This window comes from Sceloporus undulatus, chromosome 8 (assembly GCF_019175285.1).
Source record: "Sceloporus undulatus isolate JIND9_A2432 ecotype Alabama chromosome 8, SceUnd_v1.1, whole genome shotgun sequence".
NCBI classification, from domain to species: Eukaryota; Metazoa; Chordata; class Lepidosauria; order Squamata; family Phrynosomatidae; genus Sceloporus; species Sceloporus undulatus.
The window spans coordinates 14,925,031-14,949,875 of record NC_056529.1 but is presented as its reverse complement, the minus strand read 5'-3'; the positions used below and the strand labels follow the sequence as shown (position 1 = coordinate 14,949,875).

The following is a 24,845-nucleotide window of genomic DNA, read 5'->3' as shown; positions in this document are numbered from 1 at the left end:
CAGTCATAGTATTTGTTGCACACATTTTCCAAATGGTTCTAAACCTTTGCTCCTCCACGTCTGTTATATTTCAATTGTCAGAAGCCCAAACAGTGTGGCTAAAGTTTGAGGAGTCTGGGAGGTGAAGTCCAAAACATCAAAGCCAAAAGCTGAGAAGCTCTGCCCTCATATACACTTTTGTATGTTTATCTCAGAGCCAGCATGCTGCAGTAGTTTGAGCACTGGAGTAGTTTGAATATTGGAGGTTAGGGTATAATTCCCTGCTTTGCCAAGGAAACCCTGGGGTGAGTCACACACTCTCAGCCGCAGAAAATCTCATGATAGATTCACCTTTGGGTAACCATAAGTCAGAAATGACTTGAAAGCACATAACAACAACAAATATGAATCTTCCCTTAATGCACATTCTTTGCACCCAATTTTTGAGCCAAACATTGCATTACACAGTGTATTACTTTATTACGCATTGTGGGCAACATCATAACTTGTAATGTTCTGTTTCCGAGGTCTATGACGGCAGCTAGAGAATAGAAAGATCAGTCACAAGTGAGATATATTTCAAAGCTGAGATATAAATGTTCAAGGGTTGTATTTCTCTGCTGCTAAATTTCTCATGAATGGGAAAGGCTGAATGGAGAACTGAAATTAAAGCACTTAAAACCGCCAAAGAAAAGATAATAGATTTGGCTGGAATCCAAATGCCGTCATCGTGATGAACACCAAGGACGATGCTTAGTTATAGTTTAATAATCGAGAGGACAAATGGTTCTCTAAACAAACCAGGGAGAATAACATAAAGTGGCAATATTAAGCAAACCCTAGGCCAAAGATCACCAGCAGCATTTGGTAACCATTTTTAAAAGTTAATATGATATTTCCGGCCCAAATGAAGGCTTGGCACTGAGGCTTTTGAACTTTATAACACAAATATAAAAGTACAAAGACTGCACAGAAGGGGTTTCAAAAAGGCTTATTTCAGAAAACCTTCTTAATATCATCCCCCCCCCTTCTTTTGTGGAACCCCAGTGTACCAAAGGCAAGGTTTCCTCAATTTCTCTTGAAAATTTGACTGGATTTTCATTGGAAAGTAAAATCTTCAGGCACCTGTCATGGGTCCAGTTATCTGGTACCCATCCTGAATGTCTGGCAGGATGGCATCAATTGAATTCTTCAAAATGCCTTGGCCATATCACTCCAATGCACTGTGGGAAATTTAAATGGTGGGTCCCACATCCTTACTGGACAGTCTCCTAGGGCCCAGGACCACTGCCACCAGGGAACCCACCCAAATAAGAGGTGGTCTCCCTGTTGGCATGTTAGTTACGGTTTCCCTTGGACCAGACTTATAATTGAATAATTGGGTTATTTGTGAGTTTCTACCAAATGCCCCAATATTGTTGAGGTTTTTAAAATGTTTACTATGGGTTATGGTGGCATGTGTGGATGATAGCAGTGGACTATTCTCTGTTTTGATACTATCAGAAAGTAGTCTTTCCTTCAAAGGCTATCTTCTGCTTGAGGAGCCATCCCATTCAAACCTGGTTTAAAGACAAGTGGATCATGAAAAGGAAGAACAGGAGGGGCTCTGGGTGCATCTACACTGTAGAAATAATGCAGTTTAACACCACTGTAAACACTACAGCTTTATCCTATGGATTCCTGGGGTTTTTAGCATCCTCAATGGTGTCCCTGTATATTCTGACCTCATAGTTGTTAAAGTGATGTCAAACTGCATTATTTCTCAGTGTAGAAGCTTCCTTAGATGTTGGCCAGCAACAATTTGCAACTGTATGGTGACCCTAAGGCAACACTATCACAGGGGTTTCTGGGGCTATGTGACCTGCCCAACATCACACAGTGGGTTTTCATGGCCGAGTAGAGAATCTAACCTAATCTCCGGAGACATTGCCCAATGCTTAAATCACTACAGCAAACTAGAAATCCCAGTTGCCATGGCAGTTCCATTGGCATCAAACTCCTATAACTGTGCAGTGAGTCTGATCACACACTCCCCTGCTATGGGGAGATGTATTTCTATTTAAATTCTGGTAACTGTTTTCTACACTTTTAACTATACATATGCACTGACCTAAGCAAAAATTACAGAAAACTGTGTTCCCTTTGGTCCTCTTTTTTGGTGATAGGTAAGTGCCCAGCCTAGATCCAGTTGAAATGGATGCTAAGCAGTCAATCCAAACACACATACACAAAGTCTCACTGCAAAATCTAATGCATTTTCTCCCTGCCTGTGGCCCCATAAATTTCACAGTCCCATGGCAAGGTATGAAATGAGCAGCATACTGTCCCAGAGGAGTTATTAATTAATCATAAGCAAAACAAGACGGGAATCAAGGACACTGCCATACACATTGCAACAGTAAAACTTTGTCTACTTTGTGTGCTTAATATTAACTTCTGGACATTTTCATGTGAATTCTCAGAAATTGGACCTTTCTATCACAACTGTATCTGTGTCAGAAGATAAAAGACCTCAGGATTGTGGGATCTCTTTAAATATATATATACACATATATACTTATACATACATACACATATATATACTGGAGCCCCAAGATCTATCAAATAGAGCCAGGTTTTTAAAAATACAGAATTAAAGATATTTTGTTCCTAGAATTTCATGTGAATACTGACTAAGCTTCCAGTTCCTGGAAGGCTTTTTACTGATGTGGGGAAAAGGCTTCCATAACATGAATTCTTGGGTTCAGACGCTTCCCTGGAGGCCTAGAAAGGAATGACAGAATGAGAATATTCAATAAAACTGAGGTGGATTTTGGGCTTGCTATTTGGAATTTATACTTTTTAAAAAAAACATTTTCAAGCTGGGGATGCTTGAATTCATGAGTAAAAATCCATGCATAAAAAGGGCTGACTATATACCTCTATAGGCCATAATCTTTCTCTGGATGTCTTTACACAATTGCTGCATCACTGCCAGGTGTGTGTGTGTGTGTGTGTATGTGTGCGGTTCTGACCAATCCAAACTTCAGCAAGTTATTTAGGATGCCAATAAATCTCTTTCGAATGCCACGGGGTGCATTCTAATTTCATTCATGCCTTAGAGATAATAATTTAAAGAGCTGGCCACCACTTCCAATTAAGTATGGAGAAAATAGATCATCCTTATAATTTATGTCTGTGAAAGGTTGGGCTGGATTTGTAATTAATGTTTGCTCCTTTTAATGAAATACTCCAAAGGTCTATGGTTCTGTCATTTGTGGGGGTAATTTTTCAATTGATTAGTAAAATAATACTTGAAAAGTAAACAGTCCTCCTTCGGTACAGAAATGTCTTCGTCTGGTGGAAACAGTGATTGGAACACTAACAAAATATCATTCTAATGTGGCGGAGATGGACATTTTACTCTACTGGAATTCACAACTTCTATTAAAGGAGAAAAAAAAGAGGCGAGAGGTAATTAACCTTTCTTGATGTGCTTTTATTAAATTTAATTCTAGGATGACTTCCAGCATATCTAAACAGTTTCCGCGTGCAGCATCTAAATGGTTCTTTTTAACATGTACAAAACCTATGGAAGGAATGAGTGGAAATTGTAATTAATTCAGATTTTTCTTCCATCTCATGGATCCAGGGGCTATTACAGCTCCTTTCCCTTTTTAAAAAAATACTTGCAATTTATAATGAATGCCTAAATCTGATCAATGTCAACATTTGCTTCAAACATGTTCAACTTAGAATGGAGCAGATTCAGTATCCAAACTTTTTACTGAACTTTTCTTTCTACTAAAACTTTGGGGAGGTGCCAACCAGTTGTTCTACACTTACGCTTTGCACATCTACTCCCCACATTTTTAGCATCTCATGCATAAATGGAAACATATGGCTCTCTCCCACGTGGAACATGGGGAGAAGATAGGGTTGCCAGATTTTTGGGTCCAAGTTGGTTTCTCGGGGCCTAGCTGCTCTTCTGCAGTCCTTGGAGTTAGGAGGAGAAATCTCAAGGCAAGAGCACTTCCTTGAAAGGTATTTATACCATGTGTGTGTGTGTGTGTGTGTACCGTATATACTCAACTATAAGTCGACCTCGTGTATAAGTCAAAGGCAAGTTTGGGGGACAAAATTATGGATTTTGATATGACTCTTGGATAAGTCAAGTGTAAAATTTAGGGACATGCAACATGATCTAAATGATAAAGCAAAGGAAAACAATGCCAAAAAAAAACCCTACAAAATTATGGCAGGCATAATTGTTTTAGCTCACATTTAAGGCTGAAGGGAAGAGAGAGTAGAAGGAGGTCAGTGCTTCCAGGACAGATTGCACTTTTGCCTTTCACCAGGGAATGGTTCCCTTTTTAATAAGAGTTAAAGTACAGTACAGTATTTACATCAACCCATGGATAAGTTGACCTAGGTTTTTGGAGTCAATTTTTGTCTAAAAATTCTAGACTTATATATGCGTATATACAGTATATATATATAGACTTGGCATTTTTTTATTTATTTAACTGGAATACTTTGCTTTGGCTGATGCTTAATGCATCCTGTTTAATGACATCACTAGGGGTTTTCCCTTGTAAGCCAATAGATATCTCAAGGCATCTTCCTGAGGTCTCAGGTCTGAGCCCTGAAATATCACAGCCTGAAATAGTCCTGGTAACCCTACAAGATGGTGATCTGTTCCTTTGCACCTCACTTTGTGCTGCTCCAAAAGATCTAAAAAGCTCCTGTTCGACTATGACTCTGGGGACCAGGGTTCGATTCTCTGCTCTGTCATGAAACTCGCTGGATGACTTTAGGCAAGTCACATGCTCTCAGCCTCAGGGAAAAGCAATAGCAAGCTTCCTCTGAACAAATCTTACCAAGAAAACCTCATGATAGGTTCACCTTAGGGTCGCCTTAAGTTGAAAATGACTTGAAGGCACACACTACTACGATGTTTGGACCACGATCTACATTTTTATGTTGGAGGTTACTTTGTATGGAAGTGACTGAACTCATATGGAGTCTATGCTTATGATTGTGATGGAGAGGTGATTTGCATAACCATTGCACTCACTATATTTCATCTGAAGCTCCTTTCTAAATTGGACCAGCAGTTGCAATTTTTTCTTGGGTCTGACACTGAAAATACAGCTAATTTTTGCCTGACATAAAATTGATTTACTTCCCCCTCCTTAAAAAGCAGGCAGCCTTTTCTTTCTTTCTTTCTTTTCCCATACACTGCATTTTTTTCTTTCTATGCTGCATTTAATTGAGAAGAAGCATATAAAAAAATGGCCAAGTTTCATTAGCTAAAACTGGGTAATGATCAGTTGTTAGACCAAACATGATATGGAGACTTGCAAAGGATATGCTGGCTCTGGAGGGTCCATTGAAAGCTATGGGTCTGAATAACCCATTCAACTAAATTAATGCAATACACACTGTACAGCAAGTGCAGAGCTTTTAGAGAAGACCGAAGAAAAATCTGAAGTGAGCCCACACTATGCTATATAGCTATAGCAGGGGTAGGCAATCTTTTTGAGCCGGGGGCCGGGTTGCTGTCCCTCAGACAACTGGGGGGCCGAAGCCAAAAAATAAATAATTAAATAAATTTTTTTAAAAAAATTACATATATAAATAAACCAGGACAAATGTAGGACAAAATTTTCAAATGGAAGACACTTTTTTTAAAAAAATGGAGGACACGCGAAAATTTTTTGCTGATTTTTTAAAAAATGTTAATATAAATTCATGTTTCTGAGGCTTCTATAGACAATTGCCCCCCAAAGGCCTCGGCGGCAATCAGCGGCAGGACTGGGCTGGGGCCGGTCCCAAGGTCTCACCGGGCCCCATCCGGCACGCAGGCCGCAGGTTGTCTACCCCTGAGCTATAGCATTCTGATATCTCTTTAACTGCCATGGCTTCGTTCCATGGAATCATGGAATCTGTAGATTGGTGAGGTACTTATAAGTGTTTGCTATAGAGCTATAGGGAAATGCACTTGAGTTCTCTAGTGCATCTATACTATTAGCATAACTATGCCATTTGCACCCATTCTACAGTGGCTACAGTGAAATGTGTCTTGGATGCATCCCATGTCAATAACTGTATTGCATTGTGTGTGAGTCTGCCTTTGAAAAGTGTTTGAGCCTTATGTGGGTCCAAGATGCTCTGGCCAAACTCCTGTCTGAACCTGGTTACAGGAAGAACAGAAACTACCAGTATGTTTCTGAGCGCAATTCAAAATGCTGTTTATAATCTATTAAGTTCTGTATGGCTTGGATCCAACTCTCTGAAAGACCATGGCCAGTATTCTACATCTGCTAATCTCTGCTGGCCAGCCCTCCCCAAACCTGATGTCCCAGTCACTGGTAGAATTGATCTCCTTCTCCATATGTCCAGTAAAGTAAGTTGGAGGAGAGTTACCATCAAGGTGATAGTGCCATAGTCATGACTAAGGCTGCTGCCACACTGTAGAAATAAAGCAGCATGACACCACTTTAACTTCCATGGCTCCATGATATAGAATTCTGGGATTTTTAGTTTTTGTTAAATATTTAGCCTTCTTTCTCAGAGCTCTACTCTACAACAAACTACAAACAGGATGGCACCATGGCAGTTAAAACAGTGTCAAATTGCATTAATTCTGCAGTGTGGCAGCAGCCTACAACAACGGAGGAGGACACCATGCAATGAAGCATATATCTCTAAACATCTCTCAGAAATAAAGTTACGGACATGCAAAGCAATCCTGGAACACCCATTTCCCTGATCTTTGCTCCGGTGTAAGTTGGGTAACCCTCAAAAGCTCTGAGGTTTTTGCTGTTAACAATTCTAAAACAGGGAAACTCTCTGACTTCCTTGTTTTATCACAAGCTGTTCTCAAGCCATAAAAACACATTTTCTCCTTGAGTGAATGCAGTGCAAATTTTCCTTAAAGAGGTACTTTGCAAACAGGCTATTAAAATACTAAAGAAAACATTGATTAGTTTTAAATAGCAGCCACAATTCAAGCACCTAGAAAAGCTAGAACATTTGCATTAGAGGTGAAGCCTTTGTATTTAACAATCAAAAATGGGAGGGAGAAGGGTTGGCTCTTCAGAGCTGCTTCCTTCTAAAAATGCTTATCTCTGAAGGGTCCTCAGAGCTAAATGCAACGGCCTGGCAAGTCATCTGTGCCCACAATGCCTAGTTCTCTGATCCCCTAAAACCATAATATTTTGTGAAGTCGCCATCTCCAGTAGGGTTGCCATAGTGAAAAGTGGAGATGTCTCCTGTAGATTTCATGGTTATGTTGAAGATAGAATTTCAGCAGTTGTTGTTTCTTACCTGGTTGTATGAGATGCAACACCTGTTGAAATTTCCTCTTCTACACAACCATTAAAGTGCATGGAGTCAACTGGTGGCCAGGAAGGACTCTATAAGCAGACTGTATGAATAACCATAGAAATGCAAAACTTGTGGGTATGGTGATGAGGTGGCAAGTTCAGTTAGTCCTCAAGGGACAGAGCTAGGATGAAAGATGTTGCCAAAGGCCATGGTGAAGGACCATATGAATGGTGGAAGGAGTTTTGGAATGTGGTATGTGAAGGCTGCAAACCAAAAGGAAGATATGATTAAGTGGCCAAATGTGTGCTCATGAAGATGAGGTGTTAACCACTGGTATAATATGTGTAGTGTGCCGAGAAACCATTATCTCTGGCAATGTTTCCTTCTGTCTTTGTCCCTCCTGCTTGAAGGATTATCTATTGTTGGTATCAAAAGAATTTTGTTGGGTTCCATGTACCTTGACTGAAGATATAACAGGTGCCAAATGGTGCTCCTCAGACATCAAAATGTCTTGGATCAGCCCCAGCAGTGTCATAGCAATAATTTCAATAAATACATAAAATTATAGCCATCCAATGTCAGATATATGACCAAGGTAAGATATCTATAGTTTAAGGGCTCAGATTATGAGGCCTTTTAAATCAAGAGGAGGAAAATGTGTTGAACGTGAGATTTTAACAAATATGTAAAACTAAAAGGGGGTATTAAGTTATTGTGTATTATCCCTAGACCTAACATAAAAGGATGCCTTTCATTTATTTATTTTATTGTCTTCTGTCAGCTCTGAGGCCAGGCCACCTTATTGCCACAATCTAAAAAATAGACTCCAAGTAATTATGATGGAAGAAGGTTCTCCATCCTCCTCTATTGTAAGGGTTGGACAGATGAAGTTTGGCTTAAAGAGAAAGAACCCTAAGATATGGGAGTAGTAGGAAACTGCCTATCACCATACAACACAGGAGTGGAATTGCACACCCTGCTAGCTGCATACATCCTTTGGGGATCCAGTACAGCTGTTCGGACCCCAGAAGTGCTACTGTTAAAAAATCAATCCACCAAAGAAAAAGTTATTTAAAAATCACTTTCAAGAGTTCAAGAGATTTGGGATAATAGAATCATAGAATCTTAGAGTTGGAAGAGACCTCAAGGGCCATCCAGTCCAACCCAATTTTGCCATTCAGGAATAGACCATCAAAGTGCCCCCAACAGACAACCATCCAGCCTCTGTTTAAAAACCTCCAAAGAAGGAGACTCCACTACGATCCAAGGGAGTATATTCCACTGCTGAACAGCTCTTACTGTCAGGAAGTTCCTCCTAATGTTGGGGTGGAATTCTTTTTCTGTAGTTTGTATCCATTGTCCCGTGTTCTAGTCTCTGGAGCAGCAGGAAATAAGCTTGCTCCATCTTCAATATGGCATCCTCTCCAATATTTAAACAGGGCTCTCATATCACCTCTTAACATTCTCTTCTCCAGGCTAAAAATACCCAGCTCCCTAAGTCTTTCTTCAGGGGACCCTTTATCATTTTGGTTGCCCTCCTCTGGACATTCTCCAGCTTCTCAACATCTTATTTGAATTGTGGTGCCTATGTACTATGTTCCCTACATACCACCCAACTGTCCAGGTTTGGCAGGGACAGTTCCACTTAATCCTTTGCTGTCCCACTTTCTGAGCTACTTTTAAAATGTCCTAGTTTCTCTCTCTCCCATTTCTCCCCTTTTTCTTCACCTTACTTCAGTTTCTACATGCTGAGTTTAAAGTGCAAAAGAAATTTGTCCTCCATTAACGCAGCAGGAAAAGAGAGAATGGAGTTTTTCCCTTTCTAAATTCAGTGCATAAATTCCATGGATTCTCCATTTAAAAAAGTAGTGTTGTGTGTTTTTCTTCATTAATTACTGTAAGTCTTGTTCCCTGGCCACATCCTTTTGACTTCATAGATGTAGCGCCCCAGGTATTTCTGTGAAATGTTGGAGACGATGCTCATACACCACTGATACTGGACTGGACTGCAGGCCCCCAAATACAGGACATCCTATCTAAAACAGGATGCCTTTGAACCCCAATAGACCCGCTGAATCAGTAGAATTTACCTACATGTTGAATCATCACTCAGCAATTGATTCAGTTTGAACTAACTAATAAAATCCCAGCTGTAAACTGGCCCATAGTGACCAAACAAGTGTCATCTTCAATATGTAATTTAAGATGCAATTATCAAGGGGTTAATCTTATTCCTTCGGCTGCATAAAGAAGTCATTCAACAAAAGGCTCGTGGATAAAGATCAGTGACAAACCCTTTTGCTTTTCATTTATGGCCTGTTTCCGATGTTGTCTTCACCCTTTAAAATCCAATTTTCCAGTTATTGTAGCACTTATTAAAAGCTTGACTGTAAAATCTTTGCTTATCCAGAGAGCTATTTTTAATCATAACTGCTTCCAGTGTTTAACCCTCCCTGGCAACTTAAACACTTTCCACAAAATAATGTATTTTCAATAAACTGAAATATTAACCAATCATACATAATGGCTGCACAGCCTTTAACAATGGATTTGCCGGAAGTCCTTGGGGTTTCGTATCAATCGAAAGCCGCATCGACTGGCCAGGCTTGCATTCGAATTACATTGCATTTGGATCAAAAAAACAAAAAGAGCCCCAAAGTAGAGAGGCGGGCGAAAGGAGAGAAAGGGAAGGTCTCTCATTATGCTTCCCTGACATTAATTTGAGCATTTTTATATGTGTGTCCTATTAAGTACTTTAAGTGCTTTTTGATAATTGTGCTTTGTAGTTTTTTTACAGCACTTCAGCCTATTCCCAGTTCAATTTTCTCTTTTATCCAATGTTTGAAATATTGATTTCTGACAGATAAAAGCAAACCTTATAATCTCAGCAACATGCAGTGAGTGAGAGAGATTGGAGCCCCAGAATGCATCAGGGAACGGTCGTATTTGAAGCTCGTCTTTGTTGTATTACATTTTATCAACCAAATTTACTTACTGCTGGCTGATATTTATGTAAAAAAGCAAACGCCACTCGCCTGGCGATATTACCAGTTCCTGGTGTACCCTCCTCTCTCTCTTTCTTTGCATTTAGTAAGATAAAAGAAGCAGCTCCCTTGGTGGCTGATGATTGTTGCAGCTTAAACTCCTGTCAGCCAACTCAGGGTAACTGTGATTTATCTACTGCAGATTCTGGAGGGTTGCCTCTGAGAAGAGTTTCTTCTCTTTTTTAAAAGTCTGCATGGAAAATTGACAGATCAAAAATAAGTGAGTAAGGCACAGGCCCCCAGTGTGATGTTGTGGAAAGAGTGCTAGATTTGGTGTGGGGATAGCTGGGTTCAAAACCCGGTGGTGTCATGTTGATCCTTGAGCTTGAGATTTCATTGGGTCCATGCTTTCTGATCAGAACTTTCCCAAATTCACATCTTTCTTCAGGGTTTGGAAGGTACATATTGTCATAATGATGTGTTACTTTGGGAGAGCACTAGAGCATAACAATGTCCCTTTCTGAAAATAATGAAACCACAGATACATAGAAACATAGCTAGCTGCATACCTTCCAACTGCTCCAATTGGGCAATGATGGTCTGGATTAATCCTCTGTCATCCCACTCTTTCAGATGTTTAAAATGTCCTAGTTTCTCTGTCCTCCTTCGACTTTCCCCCATTGTCCTAAGCTTTCTTGACTTACTGAAAACTAAATTCAAAGTGCAAAAGTAATTTGCACTCAAGTCAGTAGGGAGAAGGGGAGAGGAGAGGGGGACACAATCTTGCATTTCCCTGTAGACTTGGGCAAAAGCAAAGTGCTGCAGCCTCTCTTAGCTTGTATGTTCTTCCTCATTAATAACTTTTGCTATCTTGACTCTGATCTTGCTTGGCTATCCGTGTCCTGTTTTTCATCTGTGAAAGGATTAATTGGGACCCACCCTTCCAAATCAGGGGTGTTGGAGGGTATGATTCCATAATGAATTACTTCCAAAAATGCTCATTTCCCTTTTCCCTTTTCTCACCTCATCTCAAAAGTGCTGCAAATTTCCCTTACATCTTTTCAAGTTCTGGATTTCATCATGCATTCTGTAGACACAGTGCCTATATTATAGAGACTACGTACTGAAAGGTTGTAGGGAATGATTCCTGGAGAATTGCATCCCCCACTGTCATTCACATACCTGCCAGTATTTCATAGATGAAAATCAGGACACATGTGGCCAAGCCACATCCAAGTGTGTTCAAGATGACAAAGGTTATTAAAGAAGAAAAACGCACAAGCTAGGATCATTTGAAGGAGTTTGCATTTGCCTGAGCCTACTGGAAAGGGCAACATTCATCCTCCTCTTCTCATAGAAATATGTAGAAAGTGACCTTTTACACATATCCTCAAATTGTCCCAGTTGTCCCAGTTAATCCTGCTTGGTAGAAGGCAGCAGCAAAAGAGGAGGACCGCATTCCAGGTGGAAAGGCTCGATCAAGGAAGGTACAGCTCTGTGTCTGCAAGACCTGAGCAGGTTGGTTGATGATAAGAGGACTTAGAAGTCTCTCATTCAAAGGGTCACTATGACTTGAAGTTGATTTGATGGCAGTGAACAATAAAAGCAGTCTGTACATGGTCAGATGATCTCTCCCTTCTTCATCTTCAAAATGGAAGCAGATCTTGAGCCTCCAACAAAAGTCATTGCCCACCAGAAACAGAGAACCAGCCAGGGGGTCACACATCAGGGCTTCAGTGAAATCTGCTCTTGATTTTATTGCAGAATTTAAGGAACTATTCAAGGTCCTAGAGCTACTGATGATTAAGTATCAGCAACTCAGGTGCAGTATATACCGCCCCGAAAGGGAGGGCTGGAGGTGTCCGTTTTTCTTCCCGGAGGGACACCACAGAAGCCAAACTGCATGGAGTCCCTCCGCAGTAAAAAGAACCTGGAAAGAAACAGGTTCTTTTTAAGGCACCCAGCACAAGTCACAAGTGCACCATTGGCACACCAGTGATGTAAGCAACACACAGCAATGTCTATATGCTGCATGTTGCTTATGTCATCATGGCAGCACCTGTGTGGATGGGATGCCGCCATGATGCCGCCACCATTACACGCTAGGGTTCGGGAGCATGCAGTTTGGGAGCAAGCGGCACACCATTTTTGGACCATCTGTACCGGGCCTCAGATAGCACTTTTAAGCTCAAAATGGATTCACTGCACCCCTAATTTGGGAACCACAGCCACACTTGACCAGGGGTCCTAAACCTCTATATCTGGACCTTTCTGGATGGAAACCATGTCCTCTGTCACTGAGCAATTATTTTATCATTTCTGATGTCTCTGGCCACTGTTTTCTTCTGCAGCCTTCCAGAAACTGAAAACTTCTTTTTAAAAAATGTGTAAGTTTCCATATCGTGTGGGTAATGTTGAGTAAAGGGCATTTTTTTAATTCAAAAAACAAAACAAAAAACAACACAAATCTTTGTTGTTATGGACTGGCATTCTGCCAGCCACTTAGCAATTAAAGGTTTAATTTCCCAGCAATTAAAGTTTTCATTACTAAGCAATTAGCACTTAAGGTTTTACATGATAAGCATTTAGTTGCATTCTACGGCTGCCAGGAGTTGGTCCCAGGCATGGGATATGCTGAAAGCAACTTATATGGAGTGGCGCTTGGAGGGGGAAGTTAAATTCACAAGGATGGATATGGTGAGTGCCAAGGATTTCTCCAGTTGAAAATAACGGAATAAGAGCACTTTGACAAAAACAAGCAATAAGCTCAAGGGCAGGGATGAAGAACATCTGGGTCTGAAGCTGACCATCCAGAACTTCCAGTCTGTCCTGCTGGATCTCCCAGAAGGCCACAGTTCCATCCCAATTGCACTGTTTGTCTGGTGGTTTCTTGGATTTTTTTTCTCTCGAAAGGGTTGAAATACCATCTCTATGGCTTACTTCCTGACCTCCTTCCTTGGGATTTTTAAGCAGTAGCTGGATGTCTATCTGTCGGGAATGCTTTGGTATTGTCTTCCTGCAGGGCAGGATGGGATTCAACTGGATGACCCTTGGGGTCTCATATAACTCTTTCATTCTATGATTTGATGCAATGGAAGATCTCCTCTGAAGAAAGCTTGTTAAGAAAACTCTAGGATAGGTTTGCCAATGCCATACATCAGAGTTGACTTGAAGGCAAATACAAACAACAAAGGATCCTGCTTGCTACAATCCCATTGGAACTATCCAGCACATGAAAAGGCTACTTTCTAGACTATAATTCCCAGAATACCTCAGACAATTTGAGGGAATTGTGATCAATTTGAGGGAATCAAGCTTTGGTTTGGCTTAGTTTGCTGGAGTTGACTATGCAATGGATGGGCTTTGTGTGCAATGGATGGTTTTATTCCTGTCCAGTTTTCGGATGATCTGGAATATGGGGAAGGAGGGATGTTTCCGATCGTCAGAGAAAGTAAATGTTACTGTATGCTGAAGAAAATCACAGGAAAGGAAGAAGCAAGGGTGGGGGGGGGACCCAAAGATCTCAATTTAATCCATTGTGGAATGTTGCAGTGGATGTGTTAAGCTGTCTGAAACTTCCTTGCTGAAACCAAAGTACCTTACAACAATGCTTCAGCTGTTTAAAATAAGGGTGGAATCACTCCTTGGAATTCTAAAGTAACAAGAGAGGATGTGACCTCGACCCCAAAGTTACCTGGTTCATTAATTATTTTTAAAACACATCCACAAAAATAAATTGTGTACATGTTTTATTCTCTCCACCAGGCCACCAAGATGAAAGAAATCAGGCTTTGAGTTATGGAAGATATTTCATTTTAAATTAATTCCCCCTCCCCTTTTAGACTTATTTACCAACACACAACCCAAGCAGTCTGGAGGATATAAATGAAATGTTATAATTATACAAGGGAATAGGTTACTGACCTTTGGATTGCAATATCTTGTCTTCTTTGTCCTCCTCTTATACAATTCAGCCTAAAGGATGAAATTGCATCTTTTTTCTTTGGCTGCTGCAAAAATGAGGTGGTATTGGAAGCTAGTGAGGCATGGCACAATGTAGCTCTTCGTGGCTTGCAATAATTTACCCATTTTCCATTTTGTTTGATTTTATTAACACCTGAATCTCTGGAGAGGAGAAGAGTTGAGCTGTCACCAAATGTCTGGGACAGTTCCCACCCCTAGATAGGGATTTGTTTCTACCATCCTTCAGCCCCAGAGCTTTGCTTTTTCCAAAGCCATGAGCGAACAACAAAGGCCTTGCCCTCTGAGAATTTTCAGAGTATCTCTGAGAATGTGCAAAGTGCTTTCCCTCACCACCAGGTAGTCTGCAATATACCAAATTCAGGTGGTGCGATGAATCTATCTTCCTAAATCCTCTCTATATTTTCTTTTTTGTTTATGCCTTGGCTTTTATCAAGTGAATCCCAAGTTAGAAAGCAAAAATAACCAAGGAAGTAGCAATAGACTGTTTAGAAGCCCCCCAAAAGAAAAATTTTTCTCAGAGGCAAAACACATTGGCTAGTATTCTACACCAGCTACTTAGTAAAATATGCTCAACTAAGTAAACTCTCCTGGCCCAGCCTCCCCAAACCTGATGGAAATGTCATTCACCTGTGCTCTTCTGCCCTCCTCTGAGGCTGAGAAAGTGTGACTTGCCTATGGTCACCCAGTGGGTTTCCATGGCCAAGCAGGGATTTAAACCCTGGTCTCCATAGTCCAACACTCAAACCACTACACCATGCTGGTATGTTGCTTTGATTTATTTGGAATATTTATACCTACATGTTGTAATTCAAATCCTGTCTTAGATGTTGCTAACCACAACTGGGGGGAAATACTTTTTAAAAAACCTAGACTTAGGCTGCAATCTGATACATGCTTAACTAAGAGGAATTTCCATTGAATCCACAGAGCTTATCTCCTCTGGGTAGGCATCTTCTATAAGGTACAGAATTGTAATGCTCAGGACTGCTGAGTAAATGAAACAATATCGTAGCAAGCAGGGAAACCAGTAAAAACAACGGTGGCAGCAAAAATCGAGGGATTCCTTTCCATGGCCATCAAGGTCAAACAGCTTCTGAAAGATAAATGCTCTCACCCAACTTTTCTAGACAAGCACAGAGATGCACATTTGGATGTATCCGTATTGTAGATGCATTGAAATACTTTTTTATTTTGGCCAGCCTTAACTTATCATGTCAGAAAGGTCTTTATATCCTCCAAGTGTGGGGGTGTGTTAGTTTCAAGGTACACCAGCATAGGTAAGCTGTGTATGCATTGTGCCATCTGTATACTGAGTTGCATAACTGTACAGCCAACTGAACAGCCTACATCACACCAATGCACACTCCCATAGTACAGAAACCAGTGACCCCCAGTCAGTGTGTCCAATTGTAACCCACTATTCCATAATATTTAGGCCAGGATCATTCAAATGAGACAGTGGTCCTCCTATCCATGGCTCAGTTGACATACATTCTTTCCTTTGTGTGTTTCATTTGAATGATACATATACAACATCTACAAGAGTAAGTTCTTGAGATGAATCCCACAGTGTTGGCATCTTCTTTAATCCTGTTGAGTGGCTGTAATATTTGGGTCACTTGAGTGGCTGTAATATTTAGAAAGAGATCAGTTCCAATCCCTTCAAGAACAGTCCTAAAGTTCCTGATGAATGATAGAAATAGTCCACTGAGCATCCTTTGTTTACTGTGACTAAGGACAAAATAGAAAGGGGCAATTAATGCATCCTTTATATATGTAAGTAATATTTTTAAAGTGCACTCCAGTTAAACCCAGCTCCTAACAATGGTTACTCCAATGGAATTCCACTTGCACAATCATAGTCATGCTCTTTGCACAACATCCTACAAAGTGCAACCATTAGTGTAAGGATATGTACATCAGTGTATGTTACCAACAGGATTCTAATCCTCACCCTTCTGCCTCTTATTACTAGTAGGGAGGATATTTAGAGCATGTTGAGCAATGACAGCTTTCTAAGGCCACACTGCAGAAATAATCTAATTTGACACCACTTTAACTGCTATGGCTCAATGCTATGGAATTTTGGGAATTGTAGTTTGATGGGACACCAGAGCAAAGCTCTAGGAGAAGACCAAAGCTCTGCTTCCCCAACAAACCACCATTCCCAGAATTCCACAGCATTGAGCCATGGCAATTAAAGTGGTGTCAAACTGGATTATTTCTGCAGTGCGGATGCAACCTATAGGGCTCTTGGTACAATAGAAACAAAGCAAAAGAAATAAAAGCCAGGGAATCAAAATGGTTGCTATGGCTATTAAGACTTGTTGCTTTCACTGGGAGAGATTTCAGCCTGTCCTTGACTCTCTTATTTAATCCATTAAGGAACAAACATTCTTTGCATTGTTTGGATCATGTCCCAAATGGTTATTCCATTTTTCTACCCCTTTGTCTTTTTTCTTTCTTCCATCTGCTTTTCACCTCATGTCCTTGCAACCTCCTCTGTTTATCCTGAGATCTTCTTCTCGGTGACATTGATGCCTGGGCTGGGAAGGCTAAGAGATAAGACTCAGATTGATGCTGAGTGACAGGCCAAACTAAACTTGACCTCTGACCTCTCTCCCACACACACACCTGCACTTTCTATGGACCTCAGTGTTGACCTGCCAATATTGGAACAAAGTGGCTCTTCAAAAGAAGAACACGGACCCTTATCTTGCAATTGAAACAAAACATTGTTCCCCATATGTGGATGCTGTCAATGGAAGGGAAGGATGTGGTGCATTAAAATGGACAATTAAAGGCAAAGGTTAGCTACTGCAGACCTAGTTCTTAATCCAGTCTCCTGTGGGTTCTCATCCAGCCACCCGGACAACCTCCAGTTTCTTCACTCACCTCCAAAGAGCTTTGTCCTGATATGAGATATAAGAAATAGGACCCTCATAGAGTTGTCTCCTTTACACAAATCACTTATGACTAACTCATGCATCTGTTGAAGTAGACTTAAACATATGAAAGCTTATGCTGTTTTGGGGAGTGATGGAGTCTCCTTCTTTGGAGGTTTTAAACAGAGGCCAGATGGCCATCAGTTGGGGTTGCTTTGATTCTGTGTTCCTGCATGGCAGAGGGTTGGACTGGATGGTCCTTTGGGTTTCTTCCAACTCTATGGAGATTATCGCACTTACTAAAAACCCGACTGCTCCCCAACGGCAATACAGTTGGGTTGCGGGTTGCTACTGGGTATTATTGCATGTAGTTCTCTGCCAGTTCCGCTGGGCAATTACAACCCAGCTTCATCCTGGTTCCCAGGCATGCTTCAGAGGCCATTTTTCCAAGATGGCAAGCTCCCTGGACCCTGGGATGCAGCAAGGTAGAAATCACCTGGTGGAATCGGAGCTGAATTATGTGCAGTAATTCCCAGTAGCTACCTGAAAGGTGACTGTATCCCATTGGGGAGCAGTCGGTTTTTTGTTGGTGCGATAAAGTCCTATGATTCTATAATTCTGTGAATACAGCCTTGAACACCATCATACAAGAACCTTTGGATAAAATTACAACAAATGAGAGATGGAAAGAATATTTGCAGTTATTCATTCCCCAGTTGATAAATGGGTTTCACAAATGTTGGGAACTCCTATCAGGAAGAATTACAGCCCAGTGACATTTCCTCACAGTTGTCTCTTCTGCAGAATAAGTCCTGTGCTACACTTTGGGGCACAGAATACAGGAACAATGCTTCACATTCCTGCAGCAGGAAGAAAACTACTTTTAATTGTTCATCCTCATATGCAAGTACATCCCTATAACAAATAGATTTGGTAAGTTTATTCCTACCTGCCACTGACTGTCCCTTCCAGAAACAGTCCAAGTCATTTTCCCCAAAAGAACTTAATGATCAGATGGCATTTCTGAAGCTCAATGCACCTAACTGGGTTGTTTCTAAGATTGCTATTATTATAAGAGGCGGAACAATGAGTGCTCAGTTTTACTGACAGTTGTGATTATAATGTCTGTGACGCACACATAGCTTCCTTTTATGAATTTCTGTTTCTCTATGAGACATAGTCATGTGGATTGCATAGGCTGCAATGGAACCCAACACAATACAATGGGGATGTTGTGTTTTTGATAGCAGGTTACAATATCTAACTATATATGCAAATTCCAGCTGATGTATACTTCTATTCATTGACTAGCTGTATCCCCATTGGACAATTTAATGCATGGTTTGCTGAGCTCTTGGTGCTATATGATGTGTTTATCCGGCAATCACATACACTACATCCGTTGCTGTTAGTTTGTATGGTATCACAGGATTAGGATTTCCAGTGCTTTCTAAGCAAATTAAGCTTCTCTCAGCAAGGAGGATTCAAGAACTACAAATTTTATTCTAGTAGAATGTGACATTTCTTGAAATAAGATAAAATAAATTGTCACACAAATAGAGTTCTGTTTGCTAATTGTCTTTTTAAGGTACTTGCAAACATAGAGTGTCCCTTTCACACTATGAACTTTATTATGTTGTCATGGTCTCCAGAGTCACAGTCCAACACTCAAACCACTATGCCACACTGGCTGGCTGTCTGTCATACCAGCCCGGTTGTTTGCAACAATCCCATTGGTGAAGAAGATGGGAACATACTAGTTTGAAAATGTTCAATATCATACTTCTCTTCAGTCACACAAGTGTGCTATTTCGGCAATGCATGGTTTCTACTGCACTGGCACCATATGCCCACCTTCATGCCTATGAATGCCCTGCTAAGTGCATGTGTGTCTTTCAGTTTTTTATTTTTTTGTATTTGCCACAATTTTGTAATTATGGGAAAATGATAAAAATAATTCCCCCCCCCCTCATTTAGCCATAACTACACAATCACAGCAACAGTACAAAAATGAAAGACATAGAGTAAAAACAACCTTGGCCTGCTTGGAAATAGTGAAGGGGAAGAGGGAAGAGAGGAGAGAGTAGAAGAATCATGCCCTCTCATACCATGTGAGTGCTGTCATATTGTTACTACAGCAAAAGGGACTTGTTGCACCAGAGGAATTAATGGAATAGCAGCAATATTGGGATCCATTGATGGGTTTCCCCTGTTAAGTGAAAAGGTGTGCTCCACCAGTGACTCAAATGCAAAGTAGCAATAGGAGAAACATGAACTCATGTGATAAGCACAACCCAAATATGTTTTTATCCTCTGACATTACAGGGTCACCTCGTGGTTGAGTGGGGATTCGAACCTTCTACTCCAGAGTTGTAGTCCAACACTCAAAGCACTGTGCCATGCTTGCTTTAGGAGATGCTGTAGCGGTTTGCATTTGGCTGTGCCAACTGGGAAGGGCAAAATTCTGCTGCCCCTGTCCTTTGCCCACTGCTGAGTTAATGAAGTGCAAACTATGTTTGCATTTTGCACTCAGTTTGAAGCAAGTGAAGTGAGGGGGGAAATGAGCAATGGAGAGAGAAATTGGGACCTTTTAAAAACAGCTGAAAAGGGGGACGACTGAAGAATAATCAGGACTCTCCCTGCCAAATTGGGACAGTTAGAGAGCATGCAAATCCAAGGATTTCAGAGGCCACAAGCATGCTGGTTAACATGGTACCAAACTGCCCAGACTCTTCCCAGCACTGTTACATTTGTTGCTTACATTCTCAGGGCTTCCAAACTGCAGTTCAAAAACATATCCATGGGCAATTTTGATTCCACTCATTCTCTCGTCTCCTGTCATGTAAAGATGTCAAAGCTGTCTCCTCAAAATAAACGACGCTCAAGGAAATTGTGATTCTTAACAAGTTACCAAGGAACACAGTGAAGCCTTCAACATCTTTTTGTTTACGCCACCGTGCGCCTTTTACATGTGCAACATGAAGGAAGGAGACAAAACAGCGAAACAAATGAGAATGGCTTAATTGTAAGAGTAATACTAATGCCTTGTTAAGGATAAAAGACAGGCATCCCAGCTGACAAACGTCCCAGATCCTGAAGTTTCCTGGCCCTAACCTGAGATCAAGGGACAGCCCCTGGTGATGTTATGTAGCATGAAGCATTATGCATTATACATTATGTGCTGAGATCCAGCGAGCTTATAATTTGCTCTTGTGTGCCTTCAAGACATTTCTAACTTATGGAAATCCTCAGGAAAACCTATCATGGGGTTTTCTTGGCAAGATTTGTTCAGAGAAGGTTTGCCATTGCCTTCTCCTGAGGCTGAGAGCATGTGGCTTGCCCAAAATCACCCAGTGGGTTTCATGGTTGAGCTGGAAATTGTGCCTTGGTCCCCAGAGTTGTAGTCCAACCCTCAAATCACCACAATACTAGCTCTGTAAATCCTATAATATAATATAATATAATATAATGTGACCAAATTTGGTCACATGCTGACCAGGGCCTTTTTGTTTAACAGAGCTGATGCTTTGCTAAGATTTACATGCACTACAGTGTGATTTTTATTATTAAACCTCAGGATCCATTCTTGCTTCAGAGCTGGTTTTGTCTGTTGTTGATCAGCTGATCACATAACTCACCAATATGGCCTTTGTTTTTACAGTATGTGTAGAGATTCATGAATCTGAACATCAAGGCAAAGTGTTCAGCTTCTAACAGGCACGGAGTCCTTCGCATATCAAACAGCTGGGGAAAATCCTCTGCTTTATGGACACAGTACATTAATTGATGGAGAGGAGAGTGTTAGACAAATGGAAGGAAAATTTGATATCCATCGACGCATATATTGACTGTACGCTTGCATTCTGCGGAAAGCTAGACTGTATTTCAACATGTGTATGCAATTCAGGAAACTTTAAATTGAAAACCATTTACATGAATGTGTGTCTGTGTGCTTTTTTAAAAAAATACTTTTTGATGAAGTGATTTGAAAATGTTATATGTTCCCCAACCCAAACATCCAGTGAAGTGAAAGGTTTAACATCAGAGCCTAAAAACAGGACTGTTTTTTTCCTAGGGTCATAAAATAATCTCTCATTGATTGATTACTGCCAAGATAACAATTGTACCTTCCAGTTGGGGATCTAATAGCCTCAAACTGCTATTCTGGGCCATAATTTATTTCAGGATTGTTATCTGTGTTTGCCTCACATCTTTACACAACCATATGCTGATGCAGATGGCAGCATGCTTTCTTTGTAGAGAGGTGTTGCAGAGATCTGTTCTGTGGAATAAACAGCTTTGTATTTATTTACTAGCCAATGAAGCTCACATCCTGACTGCATTAGTATAGAGCTTTATTTTGGCAGGGTGTGTTAACACTGGAAGGGTCTTGGTCTCAAATCCAAAATTGAAAAGACAGTAACACTGAGATGGCCCAATTTTTGCTATTAAGGACTGCTCTCACACTGCAGAATTAATGCAGTTTGACACCGCTTTAACTGCCATGGCTCCTGTCTATGAAAGCATGGGATTTGTAGCTTGTTGTGGCACCACAGCACGCTGGGAGAGAATGATATCTCACAAAACTACAAATCTCAGAATTACAACCACATTTTGAGAAAGAAACGTATGAATGCTTCAGACTGTGTATTAGGTTACTTATGAGCCACATTTCAGCTTCCCAGCTGGAAGAAACCTGGCTGAATCAGACCAAAGCACTGTCTATCTATGCTGTTTCCTGCAGAACACGAAAATAACTACAGTATTTACAAATAACAAGTTACTTGCAGTGAATTCATTGTCCCCAAAAGAAAGATATTTTCTATAATGGTTGCAACTTAATAAGGGATAGCATCACTTTTGCAGTGTGGCTGTGATTTTGCAAAGGTAATTTATGAGGACTGGGAAAGCAACTTCATGTAACTTAGACACTACCCAGTGGTGGCTTGTGGTTTCCATGCTCATGGAATAGTAAAGCTGCTACCGATTTTAATCCAAAAGGCACTGAACTCTATCCCCAAAATTGGTCCTTGGATAGCTCCTTTAAAGTTCAAACTAATACCTGGAATGGACTCATTACCTCACTGACATGGATGTTATTAATTGCCTCTAATATTAACTTGGGTGGGAGCATGGTACTACAAATGTAATGTGGCACTTTCTATAAATACCTTTCCAAGCTCGAGTTGTCATAATATAGTGGTTCTTAACCTATTTTAGCTTCCAGGCTGGAAGAAAGGTATACAAAACTATTATGATAGGAGTGTATATACTGATTTCTCTCTTCTCTCCAAATTTGAGGAACAACTTCAAATAATTATTTGATGCACTTTAGGGTTTTAAATCTGGAGTTATGTGATCTGTGGCAAGAAAAGATATTTAAAGGGGTCTGTGGTAAAGAAAAGGTTGAGAATCACAACCATATTTACTTACTTTATTTACTTTATTTATATGCTGCCTTTCTTCCAGGCCAGGATCCAAGGCAGCTTCCAAAACAACAAAACGTTACAAAAAGTTTTAAAACCACTCTAAAAACACCACTTTAAAACACTATAAATCCGATTTAAGATCATACAAAGTTGAAAAATAGATAAAACATACAATATGTTTTATAGTTTATAATCTATCATTTACAACCTATGATAACATTAATGATATTATTCTGCTGCAACAATACCAAAAAAGTATCTCGGGGCACCATCAAACTTCCCTGGTGCAGTCAGACCATGTTCACTTTCTTTGGATGGCATTAAAATGACACAGCCTTTTGTTTTGCTTCTCAACTTTGCTAGGAATGTTCCAGTGGATAAAATCCTTAATTAGCTTCTCCCCATTTGCCTGCTTTAAGAAGATAATTGAAAACACAATGGATGGGGTCCAGGAGTTGAGGGAGAGAAACAGCATCCTTTGCAAACACATGCCATTTAAAATCTATAGCGCATCACCTATATCGGCAGCACTTTAATTACATAAATACGATCCTTCGGATAATGCACTGCAAACACAGGGTCGAGCGGTATTGTCAGCTATGGATTCTATCCTACAACCGGAGATTGCAATTTTCGTGGGCTTTTCAAAGAAAATGGATTGCCCGCCCACCCAAACTCAACTCTTATCATGCAACCGTCTGCTGTGGAATGCTAGGACGCATGGATATCTATGGAGTGGAAAGACCAGTTTTCCAAACTTAGCCATCTCCCAGAAAAATGTACAGCATGCGAGGGGAACTAAAATGCAAGGAAAGCCAATTCGGATATTTTAATACACTCTCATTTTTATGCAATACCACCAGTGCTATTTTGGGGGGGGGACTTCTGATCTGTCGAATCCTAATATAGCCATTTGCAACTGATATCACCCGGCATGGGGGTCTTGTAAAACAATCAGCTGCCAGTGTATTAACCTTTTGTTAGTTCATTTGCCACACAGAGTGGAGGGCCACCCTAGCTGAACACTTTAGAAGCATTTTATTTCCTATGTTGATTCCTATTAGATATCATTAGGTACACAATAATTATTATAATTATGTGCATTGCTTAGGCTACCCTGCTAAATAACAACCACTTTTATTCAGAAGTCATAATTGCCACATCTAGACTTTCAAATGAAATCTAATTAGATGTCAGTTTATCCTTCTAACCCCCCCCCCCCCCTTGCTCCAAATCCATCAGTCTGGCAAGCAAATTGAATCTCTAGCCACAGATATCGCTGATAAAAATCTTGTCCAGCAATCAGTTTATATTCCCAACTGCATAGTTACATTTATTCTCAGAAAAGACATTTGGATGTAAGTTTTGCTTTGCTCTGTGAATAAAAAAATGTAAGAAGGAGCAAAAACTTGGGAAAGTTACTTTGGGAGACTATGTCTTCCAGAATCCATGCTGACTGAGGGATTCTGGAAACCATACTTCCACAAAGTTTACTTTTCAAAACCCTGAGAAGAATCCTGCTGTCTCAGTAAAAGATCACTCTAGTCCTGTCATTCATCTCTCCAGACAATTTAGGACTACATATCCCAGCATCCCTCTCCATTGGCTTTGGTTGCTTAGGACTTCTGGGAGTTCCATTCCAGCAACATCTTGTGGATCACACAATTCCCATCCCTGCAGAGCATTTTAAGGTAATATTGCTGTTGTTTCCAACACTATAGTATACAAAGTTATGTGTCCCTCTGTACATGGAGGCTCTGTATGGTCATCATAGTTTAAGCCATGGTTGGGTTTTTTTAAAGTCCAGGATCTACTTTAAAGCAATTGTAGCACATACTGACAGTAGGGATGTGTGGTAAACATTTTATCTCCTTAGTATGAACTGCTGCAAGAAATGCATCATTTCCGTGAATGTTTCTGTGTGTTGCTGCAAAATGTGCTATCTTAGAAAATATGACAACTGCTGCCTTTTAGAAAAATAGTAGCCCTGTTGTATATTGTTGATAGAAAACACAGAGACGGGAATTTTATGCAAAGTCTATTTTTCACAAAATTTTAGAAACTACAATTGGGGAAAATCCCTGTTTTGTGTTTCATGTTTTGAGCTGGAAGTGAGAGCTCCCAAGGGGATTGGAGAATCCTTGAGGTCCGACCTAATAGTGCCAAGAAAACAGTCACCAAATTGAAGCTCAAAAGTAATAGGACTTGTGTCCTTAGCTAGCAGGAGCATTAGCATTTACAACTGGATGAACATGATTCCAGCAGATACTATT

At 40.5% G+C, this 24,845-nt stretch overlaps 1 long non-coding RNA gene across 2 annotated transcripts in view; it reads left to right on the top strand.

Annotated features, from left to right (window-relative positions):
• The window catches only part of LOC121914855, a 31,452-nt gene that overhangs the window by 1,607 nt on the left and 5,000 nt on the right, over positions 1-24,845 (top strand). Inside the window, exons 2-3 of one of the 2 annotated variants that reach the window (XR_006100594.1) lie at positions 3,304-3,432; positions 24,139-24,263. This is a non-coding gene — a long non-coding RNA (uncharacterized LOC121914855). Of the gene's footprint in view, positions 1-3,303; positions 3,433-20,804; positions 21,005-24,138; positions 24,264-24,845 lie in introns of those variants that run through there. The other variant, XR_006100593.1, reaches the window with a different exon arrangement.